Source organism: Bemisia tabaci, chromosome 9 (genome assembly GCF_918797505.1).
Source record: "Bemisia tabaci chromosome 9, PGI_BMITA_v3".
NCBI lineage: Eukaryota > Metazoa > Arthropoda > Insecta > Hemiptera > Aleyrodidae > Bemisia > Bemisia tabaci.
Genome location: NC_092801.1, coordinates 37,924,972 through 37,947,402, shown reverse-complemented (window position 1 = coordinate 37,947,402; position 22,431 = coordinate 37,924,972). Strand labels below are relative to the sequence as shown.

Sequence of the window (22,431 nt, the reverse complement as noted above, 5' to 3'; positions counted from 1 at the left end):
GTACTTCAGATGTGTGACCTGAAACCTTCGGTATATACCGAACTACTTCAATTGTCTGACCCGAACTTCGGCAGATGGACCTTAACTTTTCGGATGCGTGATCCGAAAACTTCAGAGATCCATATGATCTCAGCTTCGGGTTCCATGCACAAATTTTTTTCTCCGTGTTTCCTTTTAGGGGACGCAATTAAAATTTCAGTAAATTTTTTTCAGAAAAGTAAAGAAAAAAAAAAAAAAAGTGGCTAACGATGGTTCCTCACCTTCACGTGGTGTTGGCTGTTTTTACTAAGTGGGAACCGTCCATTTTAAGATATATTCTATTTCTTGCCCTGCCATTATTATTCTACAAGTTACTTGTGGAGTGAGAATTTCATAATGTTTTCTATGAAATCTTCAAAATATAGTGATAAAAAATTTGCAACTACTACAAAATCGGCTCGCGAAGCGAGCTGAATGTCACTCGCGTAGCGAGTGACCGGGGGTCCAGGGGGCGTAGCCCCCGGCTAGGCGCGACGGGCGCGCGAAGCGCGCCCAGAACGGCTAGTATCTTAAAAAACTCCTTCGTTTTGCTTCGCTAATGGAGGAATATTCCGTAAAAATGTCAAGATTTTAAGTTGGCTTCACAGAAAATGATTTTTCTTGAGATATTATTTTAACTTGAAGCGTCGTTTCTTGTCGACATTTTTTATTTTATTTTTTTAAATTTTTTTTTTTGTTAAATCCGCGCAAATTCAACTTAAAGTCAGTGTTTTGAGTTAAAGCAACTTTGTTTTGCTATCGTTTTTTCTAACCTAAACTTAACGACAGCAAAACGACGCTTTTTAACAGAACATAACTAAAAAAAACTAAACCAAGACCCCAGAAAAAACTGCACCTCATTATTCAAGCTAAGCTTCTTCTATAGCTCATGTCATCATCTCTGAAAAACACAACTGAACATAATGCCTCCCACCCTATCAGTGGCGTGGCGTGAAGGATCGATTATCGATATATCGCCATTTGAAGCTATGGTAAAGAATCGATTAAGAAGGTGTTCGCTGCGAACGCCCTGATAATCGATTTTTTTTATAAGTTTGAATGGCGAATCAATCGATATATCGCAAAGCACGCCACGCCACTGCCACCCTTTCACGAGAAGACAAGAACTACCGTCCGCAACGATGGCTTCGCGCTATCATGAAAATCAATGGAGTAAATTGAGTTATTAAGTTATGAGCCAACGAACGTGATGTAACCTCTACTTTTTATCGTAAACTCGTGTTATTGAATCAATAACTATAATAACCTCGATTCGATAATACTGATGAATAGCCGAGCCTTCTCCGATAATGCTCTCTTTAACCGAACTTGCCGCCAGAGCCATGTTACCCATAGATTTGGAAGTTTTGTTATTCATCCATAACGGTTGAAACTCGAAAATGTTTACCTCTAAAGCAGACAGTGGCGTGGCGTGAATTCCGATATATCGATTGTTATGCCACTTAAACCTATGGTAAAGAATCGATTATTAAGGTGTTCGCTGCGAACACCCTGTTTATCGATCCTTTTACATAGGTTCAAATGGCATAACAATCGATAAATCGCAATTCACGCCACGCCACTGAAAGTAGAGTACCTTTACAGGGAGAGTATGGACAACTCGATTTGTGTAGATCTTAAGGCCCCAAAGGGCGACAACGTGAAAAACGAAAATCACTAGAAAAGTGCCGCTACCAACCTATACATTTGAAATATTAATCAATAGGGCCGATAGTGCATTTTAAACAAGCGTTTTCAAGGATTAAGACTTTGAAACGGAGAATATGTATGCGAAATCAAAGTTTTTTACGTACTTTTATCATTTTTGATCAGTGTAGCTACTCTTGCAGTTTAAATTAGTACCACTGGACAATTCGAGTTCATAGGTTGGCCACCCTTTTGGGTCCCAACATCTACATGACCTGATCAAACCTATGTAACTTCCAATTTTTCGAGGTGTTCATACTTTCCCTATGAAGGTACTCTACTCTAATGCAGCGTCTAAAAAAACTTCGATGGTGTTTCATTTTTTTAAGACGTCACCGATCCAAATATCTCCTTGAAATTGCTGCTGAATATTTTCGAATAAATTAAGAAAATTCATAGAAAGTCTCTGCAACGAAATCTTCGACTTTCTACCGAGACGCGAAGAAAGGAAGAAGAAGAAAAAAAAAACACCCAAGTAGGAATTTGTATCATCATAATTGGAGGCATACAGTTTCCCACTTTCGTCATTCATATTTTAAAACCACCCTTTACGCATATGAGCTGAAGGAGGATGGCTTGAACGGGGGTGGGTGGAGGGATGGGTTTTCCTACCGCAATTGCCTTGTTGGTCCCTCCCAATAAAGTGACTGTCATGGCAAAGCAAAAACCGTACAAAAATTTGCACAAGACCTCACTAGAGTCCCTTTATACTGAGAGTTAAGACAACACCCACTCATGGAGTCACAAATGGGAATAAAGATTACACAAATCGAACGTTTTTCGTAATCTTTGATCGACTCATTCTCAAATTCCTTTCTCCATTCCTTCTCTCATTCCGTTTGTTCCTTGTCGAACCCGTAATTCCTCGGTCCATTTCAGATTAAAATTTTTTGTAATCAGTGAAAATGTAATCTTTATTCCTGTTTGTGACACTGTGGAGGCCTAAAATACGGTAACCAATCAGAAATTGATTTACATTGTCTTAACTCTCAGTATAAAGGGACTCTAGACCTCACGATCTGATCTGGATAGACTCATTATCACCGCGGCAGATTTAAGTGTAATGAGAGGGGCTAGAGTACCTTTATTGAGAGAGTATGGCCACTGGGCCCCATGGAGAGGCTAGGACCCAAAAATGGCGGTCCTTTGTTTTGGTTTTTGTGGATGGGAAGGGGGTCATTGCCAACTTTTGATGGTTATCACCAACCGCACTTGCTGCCAACCTTACTACATCTAAGATCATTTTTCTCAAAAATCACACATGATTAGTCTAAAAAATATGTAAAAAAGTCGCAATAGTGCATTTGAGTAAATCTCTCGTTACGATAAGCAAAGAAAACTACATTTTGAGTAATTTTGCATTACATTAATTTATGGCGTCCGCCATTTTTGGGTCCTAAGGGCTCCATTCAGCCTAAGATGGCTGAGCCAATCAGAGGTGGTAACCCCAGTGGCCATACTCTCTCGATATAGGTACTCTAAGAGGGGCTACCTGAGTTCAATTTATGATCAGAGAGTGTCGAATGCCGAGGACCCACACTTACACACTAATCCGCTTTTTGTGTGGAAACATGGTGTAAAGCGGTAAAAGTACTCAAGTGGCATAATTTCGTCAGTCAAGGTCAATTAAGGTGTCAACGCGGAGCGCCAACCACGATGCAAGCACGATAAAAAAAACACAGCAGAGAACGTGCGTAAAAATAATTAATCGGGCACATCCACTCACATTATCTCGGCTGCCTTAAGTGCTCTTTTATGCGCGCTTTATGTAATTTGCCGCGAATTTTTCCGTTTTCAGCTGCTTTGAAGAGCACGTGCCTCCAATCTGAAGGTGTCGTCGTTCTTATCTTTTTTTTCTTTCTTTTTTCTTCTTCTTTTTTTTATTTCTTTCCATGTAAGTGCCCCTTTTGGCTACGGCAGAATACACGTCATGTATTGCTTTTTGGGTCAGTGGTGTAGCGTCGAAAGGGTAAGGGGAGGATTTCTCGAGGAACCGTTGAAATTGCTTTTTTCCTGCCTCTTAAGAACGGGGACGGAAAGGGACGAAAGGTCATCAAGGATTTAGCCCCTTCCGGATATATAACACGGTGGAACTACCTTGTCCCGGGCCGTTTGTTCTGTTTCTCTAATGAAATAAGATGAATCTCATGCTTTTAGTTTTGAAATTTCCACGTCATTTTAACCGTAAACAGCTCAGTAACCACGACTAGGTAAATTGAACGAAATGAAGAATTTGCAGGTGTCTGAAATTTGATGCATTTCGTGTTTAAGTGGAAACTACTGAGTGAGCTGAACACGAGGATACCCTTGGTTCATGAATTGAACAATTATTGTTATTAGAGAAGATTTGACAAAATGATCTTATCTGCTGAATTACGTGTGTTTGAATGGGAAATGCTGGCAGATGGCGTCACTAGTTGATGCATTTCCTCACTTTTAAATCTATTTTTATACTATCCCCCATCAGAAAAAAATACTAAAATATACTGTCAAATCAGCTCTTTAAGCCCTTTCAAATGAAGCAGTACTTAAAACATTTGCATGCATTTTCCATCGACAACCTTCAAATGGAGAACGTTTTGCAATTAAAAACTGCAATTTCGGGCTCAGTTTAGAATCAACGCATGTACCATAAGTTTCCTTATACACATAAATGTTTTTACAGATGAATCAGAATTTGTAGCTCCGAATAGCAAAATGTATAGTCCAAATATTCATACGGCTTTTATTCTTTACACAGCAGAAAATGATTCAGTGTGTGCAGCTCCGCGCTGGCCCAAATTTACCTCCTCTTCTTTTTCCTCTACATGCGTTGAGTTTGATGCCTTTTCCTACAGTACCTATATTAAGAAAGTATGACCACTGGGCCCCATGGAGAGGCCTAGGACCCAAAAATGGCGGTGCTTTGTTTTGGTTTTTGTGGATGGGAGGGGGGTCATTGCCAACTTTTGACGGTTATCACCAACCGCACTTGCTGCCAACCCCATTACATCTAAGATAATTTTTCTCGAAAATTGCACACGATTAGCCGTAAAAATATGTAAAGAAGTCGCAAAAGTGCATTTGGGTCGATTTCTCGTTACGATAAGCAAAGAAAACTACATTTTGAGTCATTTTGCATTTCATTAACTTATGGCGTCTGCCATTTTTGGGTCCTAAGGGCTCCATTTAGCCTAAGAAGGCTGAGCCAATCAGAGGTAATAACACCAGTGGCCATACTCTCTTAATATAGGTACTTTAAGTTTGATGCCTTTTCCATCGAATGAGTATTTTTTCGGATGTAAATTCGGTTCCCCTGGCTTTTTTTCCACGTGGACATTAGCGAGCGATGGACAGTTGGACAGTTGTCATGGTGATGGCGTCGCCACACGACTCCCATCGGCCAACGGTGTGCGCGCACGCTTCGGTTTCGCACCAGTGACTCCGCGAACTTTTCAGCGACCTGTGCCGGTGCGTGCGACGTTTTTCGTTGTCCGAGGCTTCGGCGTCTAAAATCCGAAGTTGGCGTTCGAGTGTGTTCAGTTTCCCTGTTTCTGCCAGGATGTGTGTAGGTGCACGCATATCCATTTCCAGGTGATTGTCTCATAGCAATTTCATGGGTGTTTAACGACTTGTCCGGCGAAAATCGTCCGAATCTAATCTCATGACAATTTAATCAATGAAACTGGTCAGTTCCGCTGCAGCCTGCACTGGAAATAAAAAGAAAAAAAACACATTGGATCTAGAGTCCAGACTCTTAAAAACATCGACAAGAAAAAGTACTCTTGATTCAATCAGAATCTAGCTTAAATTAGAACCAAGCCTCTTAATTTAAGCGGATTTCGTATTGATTCAAGCAAAAATCCGATTGAATCAAGAGTATTTTTACTTGTCAATGTTTTCAAGAGTCTGGACTCTGGAATCCAATGTGTTTTTTTTTTCCCAGTGCACAAAATGATCAGCCTCTGGCCGAGTCTATATACACGTCATCCTAAAGGTGCCTGTTGAGGTGCAGAACTGCAGACCCATACAGTGTAGCAGATGGACTCAGATTTAAATTCAATTAAGAAGAAAAGTGAAGAAAGTTTTTCTTCAATGGGATTGCATTTTGCAAAAAGGAGCCAGGAGCATTGCAATGTTGCTAAGATTGTACAACTTCATCCATTGCAATATAGCAATTAAAATCCTGAAAAAATTTGAGATTCGCATGGTAGTTTTTGTCCTAAATTTACAGTTTTTAGCCAATAAAGTAGAAATTGTTTGTATGTTGGAGTTTTTTTTTTTGGCAACGTGCGTTAAAAAATTCAGCATAAAGCTGAAAATTTGTAGAAATTGTTTATAGATAATCAGGTTTTTTCTTCAGAGACGAAAGAAGCTGCATGTATAATCTTAGCAACATTGCAATGCTCCTGGCTCCTTTTTGCAAAATGCAATCCAATGGATGTTCTTGTACCCATGCCTAGGGACCCTGTGCACTCCTCCGGCGCTGGATACACATAGAGTACCTGTATAGGGAGAGTACCGACGGATCGGTTCATGGAGGGCTTAGGGCCCAAAAGTGCAGCCACCCTTCTAACCAACTTCTAACGCACATTTTCACTGCCAGTCTGCAGATTCCAATTCTAACCAAGATGGCCAAGAATGTACAGAAGTGAGCGTTCTTCCGCGAAATTGAGTAAATTTATGTAAAAACTGAGTCAAACACGTGCTTAATAAACGACGGTTCGTAACAATAGTATTAGTAAAGCGTTCTGGATAATTGAAATTCATAGGTTGCACTATGGTGGGGGCGCCGAACTGTGGCCATAAATCAGGAAATGATCAGAATATCATGAAATTTGGTGTACTTATGTTTTTTGGGTTGCTGAATTCAAATTTGACCTTAGTTTTACAAAATTCTTAAATCCAAGATGGCGGCAGGCCCTTGAAACCAAAAAATTAGAAGAAAAGCCAAAATATGATTAGAATACCACATTGAATGTCAGTTTAATGTTTTGAAGGTTGTCTAACTATAATGTGAAATCTATTTTTCAATGATCAAGAGGTTATCAGGGCAGAAGCCCCAAAAATACGTATTTAATCCAGAAAAAGTAAGAGGAGAAGAAATGATTGAAATTGAATCAAGTCAGTACTATGTTTTTCGGTCTATTGATCCTGACTGGAGCGTAAGTTAAAAAAATTGCAGATTCAATATGGTGATATTCGTGTTAGCAAGACATATGGTATTAGCCCTTTAGGGCGCCCCCTCCCCGAACCAAAAATTGTCCCTAAAAATTTTCATTTCTAGCGATTTTTTAAAAATAATTTACTCTTTGATCATCAAACCCTGCTAGCAAAATTTTCTAGATATACTCAAAACTACTTACACCTAAATAGCTTTGACATTCTTATACTCATTGGAGGCTGTCAACCATTCTGCGCTGATTTTCATGGTTAGAATTATTATAAAGATTCTAGGCCTAATGAATCGTGGCTAAAAATCCGATTTTTGAAAGTACGAAAATCTGGCAATCGAGCATATAATCCTTATCTACATCCTTTAGTAGGTGTGAAATGACCTATCAGATCTTATGTAATTGTTTTTACGATCAGATATATGGTGGCGAACTTCACATCCTCCGAGGTATAAGTAAACAAACGTGAGAATTTAAAGTGCACGTCATCGTGTATTGCCTTGTGTCGTTTTGTGATAAGTTGGCGTAAATCCCCGATCAAATATGGAAAAGAAAGGTGAAAGTAAGTACTTTTTGATGGTTTAATCGTTTTTAGTATTAAGATTAATTTTATGACCACCATGAGACTCAAAAGTTTTGTCCTAATTTGGGCAAAAAATTGCCTTCACCTTAAATTTTAGTTATCACTAACACGAGCTAACACGTTCTTATCAGTGCAAGAATGTAGCTCATATGTTCCTCTAACAGGATATCATAAGTTTTTTTGCATCTTTTTGCCTCTGAGGCCTTCAGACCCAGACCCAGATCAGACCCTAAAACCTTGCGGATTACCATTCTCGGGTTGCCTAGCTAGGAATTGAACTCGGAACCTCTTGATCTTAAAGCCAGCACTACAACCACTACGCACCACAGCGGGCCGAGTTAATTTTGTATTATGTATACAGGCTGAAGAATAAAAAAAAATACCTAAGTTTTATCCACCATTTGTCGTTTTTCCGGAGAAAATATTATTTTGCTTAAAAATGAGGTTTTTTGCAAAAAAACCTTTATTTCCCGGAAATCTGGCAAGTGCTGAAAAAAACTGTTATCATTTTTGGATTCAGCAGCCAAAAATACATATGGATCACACTATATCAAACGTTGATCTTGTCTCGTCTCTCTTATCTCCTTCTGCAATGAAATCAAATCGCGCAGAAAATCGTTTAAGTCCTTCACTAAAATGACCAAAAAAGGCCCGAGAGGCAAAAAGCGGCAAAAAGCGGCAAAAAAACCGATGATATCCTGTTAGAGGAACATATGAGCTACATTCTTGCACTAATAAGAACGTGTTAGCTCGTGTTAGTGATAACTAAAACTTAAGATGAAGGCAATTTTTTGCCTAAATCAGGACAAAACTTTGGAGTCTTATGGTGGTCATAAAATCAATCTTAATACTAAAAACGATTAAACCATCAAAAAGTACTTACTTTCACCTTTCTTTTCCATATTTGATCGGGGATCTACGCCAACTTATCACAAAACGACACAAGGCAATACACGATGACGTGCACTTTAAATTCTCACGTTTGTTTACTTACCTCGGAGGATGTGAAGTTCGCCACCATATATCTGATCGTAAAAACAATTACATAAGATTTGATAGGTCATTTCACACCTACTAAAGGATGTAGATAAGGATTATATGCTCGATTGCCAGATTTTCGTACTTTCAAAAATCGGATTTTTGGCCACAATTCGGCGCCCCCAGACCATAGTGGGTTGGCTACATTTCTGGGCCCTAACTTTATTCGCAGAAGCATCGGTGAAGGCCTGATGAAATTTCGGAGTTTCACATCTGTCTCTACTCTCGTTATACAGGTACTCTAGGTACACACTACGCGAGTAGTAAACGGAAACGCATACTCTTAGCGCACTCGCTCGGTGGCTGAGGGAGCGATTAGACGCATGCTCTGATTACCTCGTTCCTCGTCATCGTCGCCGGCGCCGACCACACTTCAACTCCTGTCCTGTCTCCTCGGTCGAGCTGCGCCCCGGATCCGCTACCTAAACACCCATCCGCGTCCACCACCGCCGTCACCTATCCGCTTCTGGTCTCGTTCTAGTTCCGCTCAAAACACTCCCAAATCACGACTTAGCGCACTCACACCGCGCCACAAGACCCATGTCCATGCCCAGGGTCCTTCTTATACCATCTAATTACGGTAATGTTCACGTTGGACGAGGTGACGTCAGTGGCGTATCCAGGATAAGGTTCCGGGGGGGAGGGGGGCAAACCATCCTTCGGGGGGCCACCTCCAGAAAATTTTCAGGATTTTAACCCCGTAAGCCCCCACTATTTAAAAATTTCTGTCATGAAAAGTGATGAGAAGCTCATCTCCACCATTTTTCCCAAAAAAGTCCTTAAGAAATAGAAAACCATTCACACAAGACCAAATGGACTGCATTTTGCAATTTGGACCTATAAATTTCGGCCCGGTTTAAAAACAACGTATGTCCCATTAGTTTTCCTATGCAAATAAGTGTTTTTTCAGATGAGCCAGAATTTATAGGTCCAAATTGCAAAATGCAGTCCAAATGGGATGTTATGTTTTGGATTGCATTTTGCAAAAAGGAACCACTAGCATTGCAATGTTGCTAAGATTGTGCAACTTCTTTTGTCTTGGAGGAAAACCCCGATTATCCATTAATAGTTTCTATTTTACTCGCTAAAAACTGTAAATTTAAGACAAAAATTACCATCTAAATTTCATAGTTTTTCACGATTTCCGCAATTTTATCGCAAAGGATGAAGTTGCAAAGTCTTAGCATCGTTGCAATGCTAGTGGTTCCTTTTTGCAAAATGCAATCCTTTTAACATTGGAATGCTCTTGGTTCCGTTTTGCAGAATGCAATCCAATTATCGATTAAAACACAAAATTCATCATTTTCTCGTCCGTGCATGAGATAAGTTGCGCAGAACATCTAATTTTCTCGAAGAATTTATCGAGTATGATAATGCATCAAAATCCTAACAGTACGTGAACAAAAATTGCAAAACTCGTACCTAAAACTTTCCAGTGGGTCCTTTGGTTCGCAAAAGTCGAAGGCGTGGGCCGTGGGAGCGTCTGAAAGTCCCAGAAGCGGGCGTTTATTGTGGGCGTCCCCCGGCTTTTGACGGCTCCCGTTTCGGGGGCTCACCACTCACCGTTGAGCGATGCACGATGTCCGACGTGGGACGTGCGAACTCTATTCACTCCGCGTCACGTTTTAGCGGCTCGTCCCTCGGGGGTCGCGGCCCGGACAACGCCGCCAAACTTCGCATCGTAAATAACGATTTTCTGGAAGTTCAAGTGGGTGAGTGTAGAGTCCCTTTATACTGAGAGTCAAGACAATGTGAATCCATTTCTGATTGGTTCCCGTATTTTAGGCCTTCACAGTGTCACAAACGGGAATAAAGATTACATTTTCACCGATTGCAAAGATTATAATCTCGAATGGACCAGGGAATTACGGGTTCGGCAAGGAACAAACGGAATGAGAAAAGGAACGGAGAGAGGAATTTGAGAATGGGCCGATCAAAGATTACAAAAAACCAACAAAAAACGTTCAATTTCTGTGATCTTTATTCCCGTTTGTGACTCCATGAGGGGTGTTGTCTTGACTCTCAGTATAAAGGGACTCTAGGTGAGTGAGGAAGAAATGGACTACATTCTGCAATTCAGAGACTCAATTTTGAGTTTTTGTGGACTTAGATTAAGGGCATTTTTTACGTGACAATATACATACACATAGGTCGCTTTAGTCGTATAGTGTTTGGAGGCAACTCTCGCAACATGTCGGGAAAACAAGCAACAATCGCATTTTCTTCGAAGTTGTTTTGTGTTGTGGGGGCGGAGCTTATTTTCGCGCGCAAAATTTGGGAACGTCTGAAGCAACATTGTTGTTGAACAACTGCAACGAGCTCAAAGCAAGTCGTTTTTATGTTGTTCAAAAGTGCAACGCTGTTTCCGTACCTAAAATTGGAAACTGCTCTCTCATTGATTGTTCAAAATCGCGTAAAAACAAACAAGAAAAAAACGGGAAAATTTTGTTGTTTCGAACAAAACACGTCTTTTCTAGCACTCCCTGGCGCTTTGCCTCCTCTACCCTCTGTCGGACAACATTTCACTTGACGAAATGTTTTAAAATTCACGTTTTAAACATTTTTAAACATTCACGTGACAGAATATTTTAAAATATTTTGCGCACGAGCGTTTTCCCACCATACTCAGGCAGTATGAACCTCGACCCTTAAAACACGATCCAAGTCCGACCCATCTGGCAACGCCGGGCACTCGCGTCCATCGTCCCGGTTTCCCATTTCCCACCGTCCAGGCCCGAAAATTTGAGGCGACGTCACATCGACGTCTACAAACCGCACCGTAAACCTTAAATTTCGACTGGATTCCTGTGGGGAAAATCGTGAATTTCTCGGTGTTTGGCAACGTCGTTTTACGGTCAACTAACTGCTCCCTCGCGCTTCGCCGCGGCGACAGTTAGGTGTGAAATCTCTGAAACGTCGGAAGCTCGGTCGCCGATCAGGCGGAAAAGCGACACACAGTGGAACGATTCAATGGGAGACACTGAAAAAAAGTAGCTTGGATCAAGCGTGATGATTCTTGAATTTGCCGCCAAGAAAATTTTTTTTTGCTTTAAGCTGACTTTTTCTTGATACAAGAAAAATAATGCTTAGGTCAAGCAAGAAAGTAGCTTATATTAACCAGAAGAATTCTTGATTTAAGAAGAAATACTTCTTGGTGGCAAATTTAAGATTCTTTTTTTTCTAGTGGATGTTGGACAAAATGCGGAAACCCTGGAAGCTCGGATGTATGTCAATACGAAACGCAAAGGTTTTAAAAGTGGTTTTCTTATTGGTTTTCATGCAAAATTTCCGCGTTTGTTCCTAAAATTTTCGTCAGAACAGCCTCAGAATGCGTCCAAATAGAGTTGAAATTTCAAAAATTTTCAAGCTTGGTTGAATGTACACTGGAAAGAAAAACACACCTATACTCACATGGATCTAGAGTCCAGACTCTTGAAAACATTGACAAGAAAAAATACTCCTGATTCAATTGGATTTTTGCTTGAATCAAAACAAAATCCGCTTAAATTAAGAGGCTCGGTTCTTGATTTAAGCTAGATTCTGATTGAATCAAGAGTACTTTTTCTTGTCGATGTTTTAAGAGTCTCGACTCTAGATCCAATGTGTTTTTTCGATGAAATGTGACATTTTAATCGTTCGACTCGCAATTTGAGGCGTTTTTAGGCACGTATTGTGCAGGGAAGAAAAGAGAGACAGCCCCCGGATGTAACTGTAAGATGAACACTAAGGGAAAGTACCACGACAAAAGAAAAAAAAAATAATCAAAAAGTTTATGTTGAGGGTGCCAGAACAAAAAACGGTGTAGTGCGGGTCCTTAACCTGAGCTCTCGCTTAGTGGGCTGATACGGTGAATACGGCTCCGGTAGTAGTTGCCCGTCCTGAATATTGAATTTTTGAGTAATTTCAAAACTCCCAAAGTAAACAGCTCCGAACTGCCCTCTTAATCCTGTGTGGAATAACGATGAATGGAGAATTTGCATGTACATTTTTTATTGCTTCGTCTGAAAGTGCTTAAAGAGCAGATTTCACAGTATTTTTTATAATTTTTTTCTGATATGGAAATAGTATAAAAATAGATTCAAAAGAGAGAAAATAGCTTTCCTCGCTAATCCACGTTGCTACTGACTTGATTGGGTTGTGAAAGGATGCAACTATTCGGCCACTGAGGCCACGCTAGGAGGTATCTTTCCTCGTTGAAGGCGTTTCTAATTCGTTGACACTCCTCCTTTAGCGAATGAAACAACTGATTTCCTCGGTAATCCACGCTGTTACTCATTTGATTGGGTTGTGAAAGGATGCAACTATTCGGCCTCAGAGGGCACGCTAGGAGGTATCTTTCCTCGTTGAAGGCGTTTCTAATTCGTTGACACTCCTCCTTTAGCGAATGAAACAACTGATTTCCTCGGTAATCCACGCTGTTACTCATTTGATTGGGTTATGAAAGGATGCAACTATTCGGCCTCTGAGGACACGCTAGGAGGTATCTTTTCTCGTTGAAGGCGTTTCTGATGCGTTGATACTCCTTCTTTGGCGAATGAAACAACCGATTTCCTCGCTAATCCACGCTGCTACTTATTTGATAAGGTTGTGAATGGATGCAACTATTCGGCCTCTGAGACAGCGCTAGGAAGTATCTTTTCTCGTTGAAGGCGTTCTTTTATGCGTCCGCGCGTTTTATAGCTTCATATGAAAGTACCTTATAATTTTTTTCTAATATGGGAAATATTTTAAAAATATATTTAAAGTGAGAAGATGCACCGCCTAGTGACGTCATCTGGCGGAATTTCTCATTTATAAACACACGTATTTTAGGTGATTACATCATTTTGTCATATCTTCTCCAATAATTGTTCAATTCTTGAACCAAGGGTTTCTTCGTGTTCAGTTCACTCAGTAGTTTCTATTTTAACACAAAATTCATCAAATTTCAGACACCTGCAAATTCTCTATTCACGATATTACCATCTTGTTGCTGTAGCATTGAAGATTGACAGCCTGAAAAACTTTTCAGCTCGGGGTCCGTTCGTGTCCCAATCAAATCCAACTTTTTTTTTTTTCAGAATGTATTTAACTCATAGCTCGGTTCATGCATGCAACACAACGGGCTTATTTTCATTTGTTTATTTTTCTCTATAAGTCCCGGTTGTCTACAAACCTCCAGAGATCTGGTTAGACACAGACGAGAAAGAACATAACATCATTAGAAAATAGGAGGACATAGGTCCTTTTATTCGCTTCCTCTTAAATTAGCCACAACTTTTATTTGCCCGGCCGATTATTGCGTCCAGACGAATCCTTGGCGTAAGCCCGTTCTTGACGGAAGTCCCGGGATTGCCACAATAAAACTGCTCTGTTAATGAAGAACGTCCTTTGATTGCTCGGACGTTGCAAAATTTCCTCCAGTAAAATACGAATTACCTGAAGAATATGAAAAAGATGAAAAAGTATACCGAAACACGCATATTGTTGAATAAGGTTTAATGGCTTGGATGCATTTCGGGCTTAGCCCATCTTCAGCAACTACTTTTTCATATTTTTCATGTTTATCATAACAGCACGCGAGATGCGTTTTTCCAGTTACCTGAAGAATGTATGAATTTTCTTCTTGAATATATCCAGGGAATCTCTTCCTCGCAATTTTCTCCAGTGTTTCTAAAAAATTCAAATACTCAAGAGTCTCGATTATCTGCGCCAGTGTCGATTCTTGAAAATTGGCAACACTGTTTTCCATCAATTCAAATGTAAGTAATACAATCGTTTCTTGGTGAAGCATCTCGCCTTGCCTAAAATCGATATTTTCAATGGATTTAAATGCAGCAAAATAGCGTTGCCAACTTGCAAAATCGTCACTGATCGCGCCAATGACAAGCGCGCTTTGATTATCCGCGGTTTTTTCTGTGACTTTTTTTTTACACGCGGCAGCCCTGGTCTCAAAAATCGCGAATAATCCAGACTATATGTGAAAATATCCTCCCTAAAAAACAAAAATAACATTTTTGTATAAAATCTCGGCTCAATCCAAAAAAACTTATTAGGTAATTATTTTTTTTTAAATTTTTAAAAAAATAATATGAGTGATATCAAAACGGCCCGATTCCCCCTTGATGCCCATTGAATACACACATTGAAGTTATCTACGCAAAAAAAATTATATACCTAAAAAGTATGATGACCGTGAACGTTTTGATCCATCGCCTAACAGGAGTGATTTCAAAACGGCCAATTTCCCTGAAACATGTCCATCCCGTTGCAAATCTCAATAACACTAACCGCGAATAATCAAGGCTCTACGTAAATATATTCCTAACAAGATTTTTAGGTTTTCGGCCACTCACAATGCGATAAAAAAGGCTGAGCTATTACAGACGACTTAACAAATACATATAATATGCAATAATTACTACTCAGGCCATGTTTTTTTTTTTTTTTTTTTTTTTTTTTTTTTTTTTTTTCTTTTTTTGGCCAGTGTTTTTTTCTCTTGTCTATTCTTTCCTTTGCACTGATGAAGACCAAAGTGTTGGTCGGAACGTTTGCTTGTCCACCATGTTAAGGTAAAATTGCGTAAATATATCAACATCCTCTTGCACATTGTTTCTTTATTAAAGCATGACCTGAGCAGCAATTATTGCATATTATATTCGTTAAGTCGGCTAATAGCCCAGATTTCCCAGATTTTTTATCGTATATTCGTAAGTTCTCTCAAAAATAATGATTTTATCGAGGGAAATCCGGCAACACGCGAAGGTTCATACGCTGATTTTGCATAGGAAGACAGACCCGCGTTCAAGAGCGCGACTCATTGCCGACTTAAATGACCATAAACCAACCATAAAATTAGGAACCGCCGCTAGGCGAATGAACTTCCAGGCGATCTATCCGATCGAACCATCATTAGCGCTGATTGTTATATTCCGCGCGGCTCAGTTAATAATTGGACGAGCTTAAATACAAAGAACCTATCTCCGCTTTGGCCAGACCCTGAGACCCATAAGAATACGTGCATGGTATAGTTCTTGTCACCATGGAGATAATTTCTTTTGATTTAAGGACACCCAGTTGCCGATGACGAAATAGCGAAAGTCAATTTGCAAATCGATCCTAGCCGCATGGATAAACATTCATAACAGAGTTTAACAACAAATACACTTACGTTGTTTCGTCATTAGAGCAGTGAATCCGGTGTGCGGTCAGGTGACCTTGGTATGGAAGTCAGAAATTTTGGATGCTAATGATGAATAAACTGTGAGTTTTACCTCAGGAACAGCTGTCCCTCTCGCGTGCAGGAAAATTCTTGGGCATTGTCTTACTTTAAATATCACGGATGAGGGACTTAAGTAATTTTTGTTTTCCTTTTTGGCAAAATGATCAGCAGTGTTTCGTTTTTTTTTCTTTTTTCACTAAGTGATGCAAAACTACGGGACGAATTTGTCTCGTAACAAGTAAAATTTAAGTTTTACCCCTTTTTTTCACACTATCACTTTGAAAATGACGATTGGAAATTTTTTAAAACCTGGTGAGCACCATGATATATTACTTAGATAGTTTGTGATTTTGCTCATTGTAAAATAACCCAAATCGACGGTGTAAGTTAGCAACCACGTATCTCGTTTTCGGTGTTTGAAAATCTCCAGTCCTATTTAATTTTCCTCGAAAGAGAACAAATTGACATCGTTCAAGTTTTTAGCAAAATTTTCTTCGCTCCATTGATAATGACCGGAAGATCGGTCGAAACGTCCAATGCTTTATGAAATGTTGTTTTTTTCAGCCTTTCTCCCGCCTATTTCTGTCTTATCTTACAAATACAAGTGTGTTCTTTGCTCTGTAATATTTATTCTAATTTTCTTGTCTTCCACGCGTTAGCAGCATTCTCTCTTTCAAACATCTCTGTTGAAAAGTCTTTCGCCGGATAATCAAATTGAATTAAGCGGCGAAATCTCGGACACATTCTCTTTTCTCCGCCGCAATGCAAATGAGCAGCAAGAGGGGGGGGGATACGGAAATGCGAGGGATTGCGCCCAGTCATTGGGTATTTATTGAACTGAGAATATCAATGCACCAGCGCACCAGTCACCAGCCACCGGTGTGATTCCCAAGATTAGTTACAGTCCGCCCGCCTCGCGGCTCCATTCTCGATTTTCATTCGAGTTTCCCGCGACGTTGCCGGACGGTCGGGAAAATGATCATGTAATTGGACGAGGAGACTTAAAAGCGAAGGATTATCATGCAGTGATCATAATTTTCTCACACTGGGAAAAAAACCACATTTGATCTAGAGTCCAGACTCTTGAAAACATTGACAAGAAAAAATACTCTTGATTCAATCGGATTTTTGCTTGAATCAAAACAAAATCCGCTTCAATTAAAAGGCTTGTTCTTGATTTAAGCTAGATTCTGATTGAATCAAGAGTACTTCTTCTAGTTGATGTTTTTAAGAGTCTGGACTCTAGATCCAATGTGTTTTTTTTCCCCAGGGCAGATAAAGGGGTATCGAGACGAACCGTTTTGGGGCCCATCCTAAATATCCTCGACTTTACGGTTTTTTGCCCTTTGAAGGTCTATATATTACTGGATGCATCGTAATTTGGTCTTTTTTCGTCTCGTTTTGGGGGTAATATACTAGCTTGAGTATGGGTCTAACCGCCAATTCTGGCGTAAAATGCGAGTTTTGCGGTCGAATTCCTAAGAATTGGCGCGTTTTCTGCCAGTATCTCGCCCAGCGGGCTGACTATTGAAATTAATAGACAAAGGAGACGTAGGGAGCATGGAGCGATCCTATTGGTTGAAATGGGTGGTTCTTGTAGAAGGAAAATGATAAACTAACTATGGAGTATCTCATGGATTGCCGTTAGTTAGTCTATTACCTACCTTTTTCGTCCACTGGATTCACCCGCTTCCACCAACAGGACCCCTCCATACCCCGTTTCGTCTTCTTTGTCTATACTTATGTCGATCAGTTTTAATAATCGGCCCACTTGACCTTTGTTTGGGAAAGTATTAGACTCAAAAAAAGGCCAAAAAGACCAAATGAAGATGTAATACGTGGTATTGCTGTATTTTGGGATCTTGCTGGAAGAAGAGGTATCGATAGGGGCTGTTTTAGGGCAATCCTACCCGAATGTTTTCAACAACTCTACGAATTTTTGCTCATTGGTGGTTTATATAAACCACCAATGAGCAAAAATTCGTATTGGTGGTTTATATAAACCACCAATGAGCAAAAATTCGTAGAGTTGTTGAAAACATTCGGGTAGGATTGCCCTAAAACAGCCCCTATCGATACCTCTTCTTCCAGCAAGATCCCAAAATACAGCAAATTCAGTCTATATTTTACTGTATGCATCATACACTGGAAAAAAAACCACAGTCCAGAGTCCAGACTCTTGAAAACATTGACAAGAAAAAATACTCTTGATTCAATCGGATTTTTGCTTGAATCAAAACGAAATCCGCTTAAATTAAGAGGCTTGGTTCTTGATTTAAGCTAGATTCTGATTGAATCAAGAGTACTTTTTCTGGTTGATGTTTTTAAGAGTCTGGACTCTAGATCCAATGTGGTTTTTCCAGTGCTACGCATCATACTTTCACGATTTTCTTTTCCACCGGCGAGGCCTTTCTCCGTAGATATGGCTAGCGTGCTGGAGGGAAACCTGCCCGGAGGCACGGAAATCAATCGGTGTGAAGTCGTGGTCTTACGTCACATTTGTTTCCAACATTGTTCTAAACAATGCATGAAGAGCTCTGGCGCAGGCGTCGAGACCTTAGACTCGACTAAATGGTTAATACTGGGTGTTATGCGGTCCGGTTAATTCTTAAGTAGGAACAGGATAACTTACTCTCGTAGGAAAATGGAGTGTTTCTCCCCCTTTTTTTTCTTCATAATCACACGAGAGAAATTCTGCGATGAATGCAATCAACTTGACGGTTTACAAACCAATCCTAAACGTAAATACCTCTTCTTCATGAGTTAATTGCTGAAATTATCGCGCGGAGAAAAAAACCTCGTGCGTGGGACCCGAAGTTTAGGTCACATATGAATCTACGAAGTTTTCAGATTGAGCATCTGAACACTTAAGGTCTAGCTGTCGAGGTTCGGATCACACATCTGAAACTTCAGTTCTTACTTCTGAGGTACTTCAGATGTGAGAACCAAAGTTTTTCGGTTGTGAGAACCGAAGTTGTTCGGATGTGAAAATCGAAGTACTTCAGACGTAAGAACTGAAGTTTCAGATGTGTGATTCAAACCTCAGCAGCTGGACCTTAAGTGTTCGAATGCTCAATCCGAAAACTTCAGAGATCCATATGACCTAAACTTCTGGTCCCACGCACAAAGTTTTTTTCTCCGTGCGTTGTGTATATCATTAACCAAATACATTAAATTAACTAAATTAAATGAATTTTTTTCTCCTTGTCTAGTTCCTCATAGAATCACCTCTATAATTTCATCCTGGATTATCCTGGTTCCTGGTTTCTATGAGATCAGTAACCAGGAAAATCAGTGAAAACCCATCATCATGACTCGCCTTGTCCTAATTCTTACTGTTTGTTTTTTGTTGTAGGTAAGTTTTCCTGCTTGAAATTCTGAATCTGTCCTCTCGACCAGGGTTTTCCCGTAAGTTTATTTTCAGTTGGTCTGAACGTAACTGAATTATGGTGTTGGATCGGATGTTTCAAAAAAAGGAGTAATTTAAGGTGGACCCTCATCCAGTGGAAAATTTAACGTAACATTAAAAAATCCAAGCACCATTCTAAAAATGATACGTCCGTTTCTGAGAAAAATGGCTCAATTGTTTTAGCGCGCCCTATTACTTAAAACAAAGCAAAGATCAATTTTTAAGATTGGATATCATCAAATATAAGGCGTTTTAGTGGCAGGCCCTTGAATTGCCTCAGAGCGTAATGTATTATTGTTTTCACGGACAATCAGAAGTGGCACTTGTATTTAAGTCAAATGCGTTTAATATCGCGACGCGCACGTACTGATAATCTCCTAGGAGAATTTCCACCGCGCATCAGGTAAAAACGACGTATGTTCGAATGTTGCAGAATTTCTTCCAATTGAATATGTATTTCTGATAGAAGCCATGAATATTTTTCAAACAAAGTTTTCAAATAATTTGATGAAATTGCGATTTAAATTTTTTGAAAATGGAGCGAAGAAAAGTTTTCCAGAAAATTCTTACGTTATTAGAAGAAATTTAGCATCGCCCGAAAGTTCTTACGGCGTTCTTCCCTAGCTGGGCAGAGCTTTGCCGTACCATGGAAAAACGTCGTATGAGCATTCGAATGTTGCCAAATTTCCTTCCAGAATATATTTACTCCAGAAGAAAGTCATGAATATTCTTTCTTGGAATTTTTAGATGAAATTAAGTGCGATCAAAATTCTCCGGCGAATCGGAAGAAAAATATTTTCTTGAAAAGTGGTTTTTCAATAGAAGATTTTGCAACGTTCAAAGGCTTATACGGCGTTCCTCCCCAGCATGGCAGAATACTGCCGTGCTAAGGAAGAACGCCATATGAACATTCGAGAGTTGTCAAATTTCCTCCGGTAAAATGATAATTGTTGAGGAAAGTTATGATCATTTTTCCTTGAAATTTTCAGGAAATTTAGGTAAAATTGCTCAATAAATTACACAATCCTGCGTTTTTCTGGTCATGTCGAGCTGCATGGCATGTCTTGAATATATCTTATGTATTTTATTAGCGCTGAATTCGAGAAAAATATCCAAAAAATTCCATCGCGTCAGGATTTTCCGCAAATTCAAAATTTTTGTTTTTTGGGAGAAAATTTCCGAAAAATTGAATTTCTTTTTCTTTTCAATTTGACCATTGATTTTGGTCTGTAGTCCCCAAAAAGCCAAGATTTTGATTTTGCGAAAAATCCTGACGTGATGGATTTTTTTTGGGATATTTTTCCCGAATTCAGCGCTAAAGAATACATGAGAATGAATCAAGACATGCCATGCAGCTCGACATTACCTGTAAACGCAGGGCTGTGTTGTCTGAAAACTTGGAAGAGAGACATTCCTAAATTCACTAGGAAATTCGAATTTCATCCAAGGAAATTTGACAACGCCTGAAGGTTCATACGGCGTTCTTCCTGAGCTCGGCAGAATAGTGCACGCACCTAAATCCCGTCTACATTTCTCGGAAATACCTTTACACCGTTTCAGCGCACGACACGCCGAACAAGTGAATACCTCCAGCTTGTCCTGTCCCATCCGAATGGTTGAAGGCCCAGCACCTGTGACTGCCCACACCTCGGTTTTATGTTTTATGTCGCCGGGCCGAAAGCTCAGAGGACTCTGTCAGTAAGGGGAGGGGGGGGGGGGCTCCTCAACCCTCGCGGGGTCCCGGTTCGAAGCATTGTCTCCGCTTACAAATTGTCATCCAAATAGGCCGCGGACATGCGCCCAGCGCCGTACAATCGGTTGTTAACTTGTAGTCGGCGCTACGTGGGCCACTCTTGCATACTAGCCGCACAGTAGACCTAGAGTACCTGTATAGGGAGAGTATGGACAGATCTGAAACTCCGAAAGTCCATCAGGCCTTCACCGATGCCTCCGCGAATAAAGTTAGGGCCCAAAAGGGCAGCCAACCTATGAATTTCGAATGTCCAGAGCGATTCACAAATACAATTCTTACGAACCGTCGTTTAAGAAAGCATGTAGTTGGCTTACTTTTTGCATAAATTTACTTATTTTTTTTGCGAAAGAACGCTCATTTATGTACATTCTTAGCCATCTTGGTTAGAATTGAAATCTGTAGGCTGGCAGTGAAATTTTGTGTGTTAGAAGTTGCTCAGAAGGGTGGCTGCACTTTTGGGCCCTAAGCCCTCCATGAACCGATCTGTCCATACTCTCCCTATACAGGTACTCTAAGTAGACCGCAATTCAAATGATTTTGTGCACTCACGAGATAGGGCCAATCGAATACTTTCTCGTGGAAAAAATGACTCAAGGAATGGGTCCTGAAGAATGGCATCGCGTAGATTTAAGTACCAACCTTACACTGAAAAAAAGTTACGGGTTATACAGACATACCGTCCGTTTCGGGCTCAGGAGCCGAAAGTTCCGGGTGCTGGAACCGTAGCTTCGATTGCTCCGGGTGCTACGCCCGGAACTTTCGGCCTCTGCGGGGCGATTATTGAAACTGATGGACAAATCGATAGACAAAGAAGACATAGGGAGTATGGAGCGATCTTATTGGTTGACATGTTGGTTCCTATAGACTAAGGAAGAAAATGATGGACTAACTGTCGGGTCTTCAGTGGGTTGCCGTTAGTTAGTCTATTACCTACCTCCTTTGTCCATTGCAACCACCCGCTTCCACCAATAGGATCTCTCCATGTCTCTTTTGTCTCCTTTGTCTATAGCTTTGTCTATCAATTTCAATAATCGGCCCGCTGCCCGGAACGCGGACGGTATGTCTGTATAGCCCGTAAGCACGGCTTCCACGGCCGGAGTTTATTTTTTTCTTCAGTGTAGCCAGAGGATTAGACACTAATTCGGGCAGGGCTGGTACCAATTCAAGTGAAATTTGGGTATGCTCTTGCCGACCCTTTTGGCCGAAACGTATAGCTTCTTCTTCCTGTCACCAGAGCCGTAGCGCGAGATTCTATAATTCCAACATTTTTTCAGTCGTGGTAGAAAACAAGTTAGTATGGACGTCTGCTATTGATAAAAATGAACAAATTCCAGAGAGACAAAGCCAAATTCTAGGTGGTGTCATTTGATTTACCTCTTTGGGCGTGATGATTCAACATTTATTCAGTCAAATGGCACGAAATTGCTGTTCAGTTGAGTACCTACTTTTGAAATGCTGTTGAATTTGAGTAGTTTCTTTGTACGCATTTTCAAGTTAATTACCGAGATGGTCACTTCTCTCTTAGTTGTTGGCTGGTGTATTGCAAACTTCAAACCGTTACAATTTCGA

At 40.3% G+C, this 22,431-nt stretch overlaps 1 protein-coding gene across 5 annotated transcripts in view; it reads left to right on the top strand.

Annotated features, from left to right (window-relative positions):
• Nucleotides 1-22,431, top strand: part of LOC109043926 (growth arrest-specific protein 2) — a 189,715-nt gene that overhangs the window by 30,376 nt on the left and 136,908 nt on the right. Inside the window, exon 1 of one of the 5 annotated variants that reach the window (XM_072304503.1) lies at nt 5,141-5,298. The exons of the other annotated variants lie outside the window; for them this stretch is intronic. The gene's annotated coding sequence lies outside the window, so the exon portion shown is untranslated. Of the gene's footprint in view, nt 1-5,140; nt 5,299-22,431 lie in introns of those variants that run through there. 5 annotated transcript variants of the gene reach the window in all.